Source organism: Pinus tabuliformis, chromosome 9 (genome assembly GCF_031772625.1).
Source record: "Pinus tabuliformis cultivar Carrire ecotype Pingquan chromosome 9, CPIR1, whole genome shotgun sequence".
Classification (NCBI taxonomy): domain Eukaryota; kingdom Viridiplantae; phylum Streptophyta; class Pinopsida; order Pinales; family Pinaceae; genus Pinus; species Pinus tabuliformis.
The window spans coordinates 898530866-898543099 of record NC_142307.1 but is presented as its reverse complement, the minus strand read 5'-3'; the positions used below and the strand labels follow the sequence as shown (position 1 = coordinate 898543099).

Sequence of the window (12234 nt, the reverse complement as noted above, 5' to 3'; positions counted from 1 at the left end):
AGCAAAGAAGCCCCTTCTTCACCTCCAACAAAGCATAAATCACCCAATACTCTGATATCTATCTCAAAACCAACAGCAATTCCTTGCAATGTACAAAATTCCAACCTCTGGATCTCTGGGATGAGGGATCCATATATAGATGTATGCAAGGAGGATGAGTCAGCTTATGATTTGATTAGTGGCTTCTCTTTGTCAGTTCTTGCTTCCACTTGGAGACTGAAGGCCTCTTACTCATCCTTGGTCGAATTCAGTGAGGCAAGTGTCATAGGAGAAGATTCTAGAAGCTTCCATTGTCTCTCCACCTCGTAGAATGACACTTCCATTTGTCATTTCCCGCTAAACGCACCCTGGTAGTGCATTTAGGTGCATTGCAACGCACCTAGCCAGTGTATTCAGGTGCTATGCAACGCAGCTAGCTAGTGGAGCAGCTGAAATGATCCTGTTTTGACTTATTCTGCGCAGTTTCTAGTGGAGAACTTTTGGGAGAAGCTGTAATTTGTTGACCTTGTTCCTTTAGGGGTTAGAAAAACACTTTTAGGGACTTATGAGCCCTTGGTTTATGGACATTTCATGCTTGTAGCTGAAAGGCACAAAAATGTCTATAACATCAACACCATTGTATCTGGATCAGTATGCAAGACAATCTAGTGCATCATGTCCGCACATGGAAACATGGGATACCTGGATGTAATCCGATACAAGCCAAACTTGTGAATGTTGACATAGACCCTACGGTCTTCCATATCTTCCTAAAATGTGCCGGAGAATGTATTATTGGTGTCCTCCCAGTTCATCTTGATATCCTTGTCTACGATCAACTTCGTGTCTTCATAGATAGGCAAGATCATAGACACTTGCTCGACTACATCTCCAGTTGCACTCTCAATGGTGTCCTTTGAACCTGCTCTATTGGAGGCCATTATACTTGTACTATTTAGAGATGGAAAAACACCTGTGATACGTGGAGACATAGAAACACTCATGGAAAACAAACTGTTAGTTTGAAACCAAAACAACTTTGAGGACTGACTTGCAACATACCCAGGCGACTCACTGGGAAGATTGCAATTTTCACCAGTAGTCCATGAGACTGACTACCAAAAATGCGCAAGGCATAGTCCAGGCTATGAGGAGGCTAAATAAATGCTGAAGTTTTGCAATTCACAGTCCAGCCTAGCCTTTTGAGAGCTAAAACTACGAAATGCCCAATTTCAGTCAACAAGGACTGCAAACCAACAAACTGCATTTGTGTAATTTCTAGGGCCAGCAAGGAACTACCTCTTAGAATTGCAAAGAGTAAGCCTTGAGGCTAGTGTTGGGAAAAATTTTCACAATTTATGGGAGGAAGGCAGAGCCTTCACTCTCAGAAATGTGCATTTCCAGCCGGGCAAGGCAAGCTCCGGGCCAAGGCAGCCGAGACCCACTGATGAGTGATTGAAAATATGAAAAGGTTTGAATGTAAGGAGAAGCTGAGTGCAAACAAGAATGAATGATCATGCACACAATAAATGAGTGCAAGATTCAAAAAACGGGAAAACAAGCATGTGTGTGAAGCGAGTCACCACAACGGTGACCGTCAGTGCAAAAATAGTGTCATGCATGCGACAGCAGTGAGATGCAATGAAAAAATAAAATAATGATTCTACAAGCTAACATGCATTAAAACGACAGCAAGTGCTCAGCGAAACCAAGCAAAAATCACTCACACAAGCCGAAATACAAAAAGCGACATAAAAGCAGCAAAAGACATGAAAAACAGACTTACCCAGAAAAGGTTGTGTTGAACGTGTCGAATGCTCCTAGATGCGATGTGGGATGTCATACATTCAAGATCAATGTGAGGAATGAGCTCTACAGCATCGAATAAATAAGTTATGATAAGATCAAGGCTCGTAAAATGCATGCACAGGTCTAGGAAAAAGCGACACTTGGCGGGTGGTTTCTAAAACAGCTTTTGCATGGAACTTGTAGCTGCTAAAAATGGATCCCTAAAATCTAGGGATTCTTTTTTTTTTTTTTTTTTTTTTCTTTTTTATTAAAAGTGGCCCGTGCATCTAAATCAAGATTGGTTAGTCCTATAGGGGACTAATCAACCTGGGAGCACATGCAATAGTCTGCAAGCCTCGAAATAACAATTGCACAGTTTCTGGGCTCAGCAAGTCTGGTTGTCCCTCATGCCACAATTTCTGGATTGAAGCCCTGGTTGTCAGTTAGAATTACGTAATTTTTGAGATGAAGCCCAGTGTTGGGCTACATTACATAGTTTTGAGAGGGAAGGTTTCCTGGATGAATTGCACATTTATGGAGCCCAACATGGAGCCCAAATGGATTGTGCAATTTCTAAAGGGAAGGTTGGTTCCCCTCCATAATTGCATAATTTCCTAGGTGAGCATCACAACTAGAAAATGGCTAAGTCTCGGAGGGTCAGCCTACGGGTGGGAGGCAAACAAGTTGAGCAACACAGGTTGGTAAGCCACTTAAACTCAGCTAAAGCATATGTACTTGACAGTGCAGGACGTGCTTCTAAGGACGGTTTGTAGGGAGGCTCCAAAACAAAGCTAAGGAAAAATTTTGGAGGCTGGTTGTAGCCGCTACAACACTAATATACATAAAAAAATGTATTATAAGGTGGTTTCATATCACTCCTCTATTTATATAATGGTTGAATGAGACATTCTACAACCCAGTATGGCGGTAGGTATGATATAAAAACGTAAATGTAAATGAGTAAGGGGTAGATCTCATATAAAAACATAAACATAAATGTAAATGTAAACATAAACGTAAATGTAAACAACCCAGTGTGGGGTAGATCTAACATAAAAATGTAAACATGTAAATGTAAATGTAATTTTTAACATTTTACATTTTTAATCTATTTAAAAACCAATCTAATTATTAGTATGTATAAACAAATTATAAATTTAAAATATAAAAAGATTTACGAACACTATAAAAGATGTATGGTATATAAATAGAAATATAAATAACTAGAGGTATGGTAAATAAATAAAACTTTTTTTACATTTACTCCAGCGGTATGATAAATAAATAAAAATATAAATAAACTAAAGGCACTGTAAATAAACGTCATTTCTATATTTATTCCATAAACCTCTTTATATTTACGAAAACTCAACAAATATGTTTTATTTAGGTGAAGCCTATGGGCCAAATACCATGGTAAATAAAAGAGATATGATAAATAAATATAAATATAAATAAACTAGAGGAATGGTAAATAAATAAAACCTCTTTTTATATTTACTCCGTAAACCTCTTTATACTTACTAACACTCAAAAAATAGGTTTTATTTAGGTGACCCCTATGGGCCAAATACCATGAGCCAAATTATTATTAATATCATACAAAAAAAACATCATTAACCCTAATATTAATATTAAAAGATTAATAATATTATTATTATTAAATATAATATTCATATTAATATATTATAATGTTAATATTATTAAATTTAATAACTTTGGATTAATACAATATTAAATTTGTTATATTATAATTCATATATAAATATATCATGATATATATTAACTCTAGATACATATGGGAGGGAAGAAAAATACATGGAGTGATAGAGGTGGAGAGATAGGGGGATTGATGAGGGAGAGATCAAGATAAACTTAAGGATAGGAGAGAGGAGAAATGAAGAGAGAGAGAGAGGGAGATGAGTGAGATATATAGAGAAGGGTAAGGGAGGGAGAGGGAGACACAAAGATGGAGGAGGAGAGAGGGAATGAGAGAGGGAGGGAGATAGTGAGAGGATTGAAGGGTGGAGAGAGAGAGAGAGAGAGATGGGGGAAGAGAGAGGAAGGTAGGAGAGGAAGGATAACAGAGAGGAATTGCAAGAGAGGAGAAGAAAGGGAGGGAAGAAGAAATACATAAAGAGTGAGAAGTGGAGAGAGAGGGAGTGACAAGGGAGAGATTGAGAGAGAGAGAGAGAGTATGTTTAGGGTAAGATAAAGAGACAAATAAAGAGAGATAGAGAGAAGGGGGGAGAGAAGGAGAGGAGGGTATAGTAACATATTTGGAGAGAGAGAGAGAGAGTGATGGGGGAAGAGAGAGGATTGGAGGGAAGAGAGAGAGAGAGAGAGAGACTTGAGAGAGAGGAGGAGAATGATGGGGGAAGAGAGAGGATTGGAGAGAAAAGAGAGAGAGTTATGGGGGAAGAGAGACAGAGGTAGGAGAGAAAGGGAGAGAGGAAGTACGAGAGAGCAGGAAGTGAAAAGGGAGAGATAGAGAGAGAGTGTGTATATTTGGGGGTGAGATAAAGAGACAAAGAAGGAGAGATGGATAGAATGGGGGAGAGAAGGAGAGAGGAGATAGGGAAGGACACAGTTAAAAAATTGGATGGTGAAAAGAGAGAGAGAGAGAGAGAGAGAGAGAGAGAGAGAGAGAAATGATGTGAGAAAGTGGAGAGAGGGAGGGAAAGGGAGATGGAGTTGGATGGGGAGAGAGGGAGGTAAGAATAAATAAATAGAGAGAGAAAGGTGGAGAGAGAGAGGGAGTGATAAGAAAGATGGAGAGAGAGGGAGAGAGGATAACAAGAGGGAAGAGAGATAGAAGCGAGGGAGAGGGAGAGAAGGGGAAGAGAGAGAGAGAGGGAGGGAGAGGAGGAAGGAGGAATAGATATATAGATTGGAGAAAGATAGTTTATTTTTTGGGGTGATATAGAGAAACAAAAGGAGATAAAGATATAGATGGAAAGTGAAGAGAGGGAGGAAGAGAGAGATGGAGAGAGAGAGGGAGGGACAGAGAGATTGATAGATGTGGAATGAGAGAGCATATATGTTTTGGGGTTGAGATAGAGATACAAATATGGAGAGAGGGAGGGAGATATATATATAAATGGAGGGGGGAGAGAGGGAAGAATATTTATTGCATTAGATGCATTGATTTTAGTGTAGATGTTGATTTCCATTCATATTTGATCGTTTGCACTAGATGCATTGATTTTGCATGATTTCTAGATGCTTGATTTCATTAGATGATTTCTAATCCTATTTGATTGCTTTCACTAAATGCATTGATTTTAGTGTAGATGGTGATTTCTAATCCTATTTGACTGCTTATGCTAGATGCATTGATTTCAATGTAGATGTTGATTTCTAATAATATTTAGTTGCTTGCACTAGATGCATTGATTTCAATATAGATTATTTCTAATCCTATTTTATTGCTTGCAAAATATGCATTGATTTCAATGTAGATGGTTATTTGTAATCCTATTTGATTGCTTCCACTAGATGCATTGATTTCAGTGTAGATGTTGGTTTATAAACCTATTTGCTTACCTGCATTAGATGCATTGATTTCAGTGTATATGTTGATTTCTGATTTAATGTAATTGGATGTATGATGACACATTAATTTTAAAGTGATTGGATTAATATTGTGCATTGATTTCAGTGTGAGCACATTTTACATTGATTTTTGTGTTATAGTAATTTAAACTATTAATATTGGAGAGAAAGAGAGACAAGGTATGATGTTTACTAAAATATCTTGAGCTAAAGATTTAAATGGTTTATGATTTAACCTTTCCTTTTCATATAATTGATATGAAAAGACGACAAAAGTAACAAGGGTGACAATAATAATAATACAATAAAATAGTTTGAGATTAATCACAATGAAAGACTATTTGTAATTTACTATATTCTTGTTATTCACATTTTCTATCATTCAACACTATTACATTGTCACTTTACATTCAAAATTTTTATTTCATCATTAAAGTTATTCACAATATTTATCATCTCAACAAACTAAGGTAACTAAGAAAATTTAAAATTAAAATGACTAGATTAATTTGACACATATTTAGCATATTTAAAATGATTATATTTAATATTAGATGATTTTACATAATATTGATAAAATCAATCATTTGTTCGTTAGATTCTCTTTGGCTGCACAGGACTGAAACCATCCTAGATCCATATTAACTCCGAATCTATCAAGTGATGAGAGGGATCAAATCTCTTGAGGTGCAAACCTTTCCTCAAGTTTTGCACTCAAAAAATAGGTTTGCACCTCAAGGGATTTGATCCCTCTCGGTGCTTGATAGATCCGGATTTAAGATGAATCTAGGCTAGTCTTAGTTATTTGAAAAACACCACTATGATGGAGGGTATAATTCCAAGCATTCAAATTCTAGAAAATAAAAAGGTTTTTAACAACCATTTTGTAAAAATAATGGAAGATGATATTTTCAACTTTCAAATTTAGGAAAGGTTTGCTGAATCGGGACACACAGATTATATTTGAAGAATAATTATAAAAATAATGGAAGATGATATTTTCAACTTTCAACTTTAAGAAAGGTTTATTGAATTGGGACACTTAGATTATATTTGAAAAATTATAAAGGGTGAGGATATAGAATTTTGGAAAGCTTTTATTAAGTTAAGAAGAGAGATTAATTGCCTAAGTTTTAATTTTGATATTTGAAAAGGAAATGTACCTCTAAAAATATGATGAGCCTTTGAAAACTACATGAAGTTAGGAAGAAAGTATATATAATGCTAGGAATATGGTTGGTTGTCTTTTCAAAATATTTTCCCACTTATTCCCTCTCCACATGGGCATGTGAATCTAAAGAGGATTACAAACAAGTTTTTTCTACAAAAAGTAATGTCTTTGATAATTAAGTATCGACTAGAGATATTTTTTTAGGAGATCCCCTCTACCCTCTACATTATATGAGATAAAAATGGAAAGTATCCTATTTTGAACACGTTTCAATATGAATTATTCAAGATCATGTAAGAATAGTTTGTGGTCATCTCTCAAGGTTGGCCCAAGAACAAAATAGAGGCTCTATAAATTTCTTAACTAAGGGTTCATAAAAAATAAATTAAAAAATGTTCTCAAATAGCATTAACAATTATATGTCAATGATGCTTTTGAATGGCTCTTTCAAAGAATTAATATCTAAGATTGTGGCCTTAAGATTTTAAAGGGTTGCAAGAAGAATTGTGAAAGTGAAGCAAACCATTTTAATTTTAAAGAGGATGATAAGGGCATGATAATAACCATTTGGAAGTGTTTTAAGGGATCAATAGATATTACTTGTAGCTCAACATTAAACTTGACAAAGTGTGTGATATGGCTAACTAGGGAGTTACTCTTAGTATATTAATTTGATTATGATTTGAAGAAAATTTTATAAGTATGGCATGCTTTCTATTTATCAATATGTTTGCATTGGTATCTATTAATGGTTTATTTCCAAACATAATATACACAAACAAATGTATTATAAGGTGGTTTCATATCACTCTATTTATATGATGTTTGCAATTTTTCTTGTTTATTTGAAAAACACAACTATGATGGAGGGTATAATTCTAAGAATTCAAATTCTAGAAAATAAAAAGGTTTTTAACCACCATTTGTAAGTGAATTGTTATTTATTTCTTTGGAGTTCACTTTAGTGGACAAAACCTTAAGATGTCTAATTACTTTCTTGAAAACTTTATGAGCTTTTGCTAGTGACCATAAATTTGGGTATTGAATGATTGACCCCTATAAATAATGCACTTGACTTAATAGAGGTTGCAGTAGGGTGAGTCATGGGTAGATAGTCATATACTTAGGCAAAATTTTTGAGAATGATATCTCCTCCACATCATGGAATTGTTGTAGGGATAACTTTAATCCAATCTCTAGAAATGGAAATCCAAGAATCTAACTTTTGATGGTAATCATAAGTTACCATATTGAATATTCTCATATCAAATCACATTTATTACTTGTCTTTTTGGTTCTTGATGCAATGAATCATATGCAAAAGTTAGGTATGAGCATGATGCAACATTTAGTTTAGGTGTAGTTATAGAAACTATACCATTTGCATGACAATGTGCTAAAAAGAATGATGTTAGCGAAAGTGCAATTAGAGTCTATGATAAGAAGATAGATTGGCATGGTAAAATGGAAGGTGATAGAATGAAGGAAAAAAATCAAGTGCAATTTGGATATGCTTTCGGTAAGGTAAAGTGATATGGAAGAAAGCAAAGTGTCTGTAGGGAGTTAAACAATTAGCTTGAGAAAAATAGGATGTTCTAAATTAGGATCAATTATCTAATATATAGCTAGTGATATGTATTGGTATATTAGAGTTTAGAAAAAATCATCTAATACTATATTAGAATAACATGATATAGGGCATATAATCTAATTTTAGATTAGAATAACATGATATAGTGCATATTGTATTATGTAAATGTATATTGCGATTAATTTGAATGAGTATACCTTTAATCTTGGAACATGGAATTTGGTTATGCATATTGTATAACTGTATGATATCAATTTACATTGTTAATATATCTTTGTCCTAACCATATTATTGTATATCATTGTGTACAAACTCAGAAGGTTGATGGATTAGACATGTTACACTACCAACTTAATCATTTGGTATCATATGTAGGTTATAAGTTCCACAAGAGAGAACTACTAGATATAATCTCTCAAAGGATATGATAAGAAGTTATATGATGTAAAAAAAAGTTAAGAAAAAATGAAGATTGGTAATGAATAAAAAACATTATAAAAAATATAAATACATAATTAATTACAAAAATACCTAAATAAATAATTGAAAATTGGAAAACAAAAAAATCAGTAACAATATAGTAAATGGAAAATCAAACTTCCTTATGGAAAAAAATAAGAAAAATTAATAAACTAACCATCAATGAAGTGAAAAACTAGAAAAAAAAAATAATAATTAAAAACAGAAAAATTAATCAACTAACTGTCAATGAAATGAAAAACTAGAAAAAGAATAATCTAAAATTTAAAGAATAGTGAGGATATCACAGGACCACCAGCAAAATACTGAATAACTATATGGCAAATGGAGAATCAAGAGAATGAAGATTTTTTTGGGCAAAAGCTTGAAGAATAAACAATAAACTAGTTTGATGGAGTAAAAAGATGTTTAGAATTCGAAATAATCTAAAAGATCTCATAGAATTAATATCACGAGTTCCAAGTTAAAGAGAAACGGGGCAATTTCATGGGCAGCACGAGACAAAACATCAGGGATTGGAGCTAGATGTTTTCAAAGCTACAGGAGATATTCTTGGCATGGAATATAACGAGAAATTGTTTCAGCACAAGCAAAATATGTGATAGAAAAGTGTACACAAATGAACAAAGGAGTTCTTCAAGAATAGCCCAAAGAGTGGGCTAAAAGTTACGTCAATGGCTAATAAGTTAGTGGTAAGGGTAGAGAAGTTAGAATGTAAAGTATGGAGGATGTGATTTAATGGTTAAGCGAAAAGATTTGATTATTACAAGTGTTATGGTTTAATCTAAAACAAAACTATATATGCTTTACAACTGTTTAGACATTATTTCTTCTCTTGAGAAAAAACTGAGATATTTCTTCAATTGAAAACAGAGAAAGAGAAGTTAGAATGCAATGCTAAATACACATAATTTAATTTAAGTTTATTACATGGCTTTGGTGACGATGATAGAGGATGTAACAAATGTTGGTGGAAAAGGTGCGCGATTGGAAGGCTAAGAAGAGATACGAACATCACAGGATATGTAAAGGTTGACACAGAGGTTACAGGTTTTACAAAGAACTGTATTAGAGGAAATGGAAGTTGCTGAGTGATAGCTACACTGTTAACATGTAGGGGAAAATAAATGAAATTCACTTGGATTTCCACATGGAGAGATTGTGTAGAGATATTTTATGGGGCAATGTGTAGAGGGTAGGGGATCATTTTATGAGCTAATCTGAATGTTTAACCTCCTGAGCCATATGGAATGAAGAACCGTGTGGAAAAAGTCATAAGGTTTTGGAGGCTGGTTTATAGTAAAATGCCTCTGAACATGCTTCAGTTTACTTTGCATCTCAACATACCTATCAACTGGTATGGATTGCAGTATGGTCTTAAGATTTGGTATTTCGGAGAGGGGAACCTGAACAGAGAAACTTGTCCAATTCAGCACATCGCTGAAGGGAAGAGCATAATCTTTTGAAATGATGACAGGCACACATTCTCTGTAAATTGCCTCTGCGATTCGTGGGCTGGCCACTTCGTATCCACTAGGGCACAGGCAATATCTGCTCTTGTTCATAAAATCAAGATATGACAAACCCTTGGGAAGATAGCTGTGGACTTGTATATCATCATCAGTCCCGTTTTTCCAATGCTTAAATAATATGGGTCTCACAGGTCCATGGTTTCCACCAGCAAAGAATGCAAGCAAAGGCCTCTTTAGAGCAGATGGACCACCAAGCAAGCCGGTCATCCCACCTCGTCCCAAACTCACCTCCGGAAGCGTTACATCTTTTGTGGGATTGAATCCTTCTGAAGTGTTGGCATTACATAAAACACGAATTGAATTATTGTATAAGAATGGATTTGCCTCAGATGCATAAGGCCCCTGCGCACGCCGAAAACAAAAGAAAAACATTTAATGCAATGGACAACTACGTTGTGAATAACATCACGTAACAAACATATGTTTCTATGCGATTGCCCTAATTCGATCACAGAATCAACAATAACTTTAACAAGCATAGCGTTTTAGGTGATTTGAATCGGAACTTAAGCATAGCTTTCTATGTGATTGCCCAATTCCATTACAATATCAACGATAACTCTGCTACCAGAAACTTAAAAATGTAATTAATTACTACCTGGTTACCGGTAAAACTATGGTTAAAAGTGATTCTGTTCTCAACCGTTTCTAAAAATGTAAACATGTTTCACTTATAAAATAAGGGTATTCAAGGGTAGAGGGTGGAATACATTACCCAGTCATGGCATGAGAGCATGAAATGATCAGCTCCCAGACTTCGATTCCAGAACGGGTATTTGTGGGCAACAACGTTAATGTAATCTCCCACGAACCGTTTTAAGGGCGTGATATCATATACCTTGGGCTTGTAAAAGTAAACTCTCAACATGGTTATGCTAAAGGGAAGAAAATAAAGATGAGCATCCTCCGGATTCGATGTCACGAACCGATTCCCCAGTTCAAGCTCGTGAATGAATCTGCCTTCCGTCGTATAGAGATTCATACACGGTCCGTTGTGTACCAGAGGTGGTTCCCCCTCTCGGTACATGAAGATCTTGAAACGTTTTTCCATTTCTCTGTAGCTCCTGATAACAAAATACACACAAAAATACAAATCAAATAACCCTTACTCTCAGACACCGAAATCTACGTACGTATTCATATAAGTCAATCAGAGTTAATATACAGTTGTAATAGGAAATTTACCGATGAAAGGCACGGGCGTTTCGGTAGATGTCGCCGGTTGGAACAAAGGGATCCCCCAACTCCTGTTTCTGCTCACTGTGTAAAATCGCTTTCCTTATGGCTGCCCGGGCGTGTTTCAGGCCGATTTCCACTTTCGGAATACTACGCCTCGCCTTTTTCTGCTTCCAGTACACCATACGTCAAGATTAGGTTCAATTATATTCCCATTTCTTACAGGCCATTAAATGAAACATGAACCATTCTACCATTCTATATTATAAATTAAAAGGTTAGAAAAATTGGTTGTGGCTAAATTTTGATTTTGATATTATGAACCTCTAAAAATTTACTAAGAATACTATTAACCCATATAACAATGAAAAAAAAAGATTCACCGACATTAGGTTGAATCACCTTATGGACATAGCTGCTGTTATAAGGAATTCCGCCAAGTGATTCGACCGAGGGTAACAGTGCTGGGAACTGGGATTCACGATGATGCAGCCCGGCATGTAGTGATCCAGAGGAACCAGGCGACGGAAATCCATAATTCATTTTTGTGTGGGTTTCGGGCGAAATATATGATAGGAACATATTGACATGATAGGAATCGAGGAGCAAAAGACTAGCGAGGATTAAAACAAGAGCGAGCGCTAGGCCCCGCTTCAGGTCGCACAGTCCTTCCATAACGGGCAGCAATCAGAGCATATCTCACCCCCACCCCGGAGCTTATCTCGATTGCCGAATACTGGGGGAATCGGCAATCGAGATAAGGATGCCCCTATACGGCGCCTAAATTCTTGCCCTTCCCTTCCGCTCTTCATGCTTAATTATTTCCTCTTCCAGGAACATTATGTGTATCGACATTTCGTATGGCCAATTTGAAGAAAATATAAATATTAAAAGTATGTAAAACGATTATAAATTGGGTATGAGCACCGGTACAATTTCTCGGGAGTCGAGATGCTAAGGCC

The 12234-nt window shown here is 35.6% G+C and overlaps 1 pseudogene; it reads right to left on the bottom strand.

Moving 5' to 3' along the window:
• Positions 1–9670: 9670 nt before the first annotated feature.
• LOC149151670 (putative glycosyltransferase At5g03795) lies at positions 9671–11947 on the bottom strand (annotated as a pseudogene).
• Positions 11948–12234: the final 287 nt, after the last annotated feature.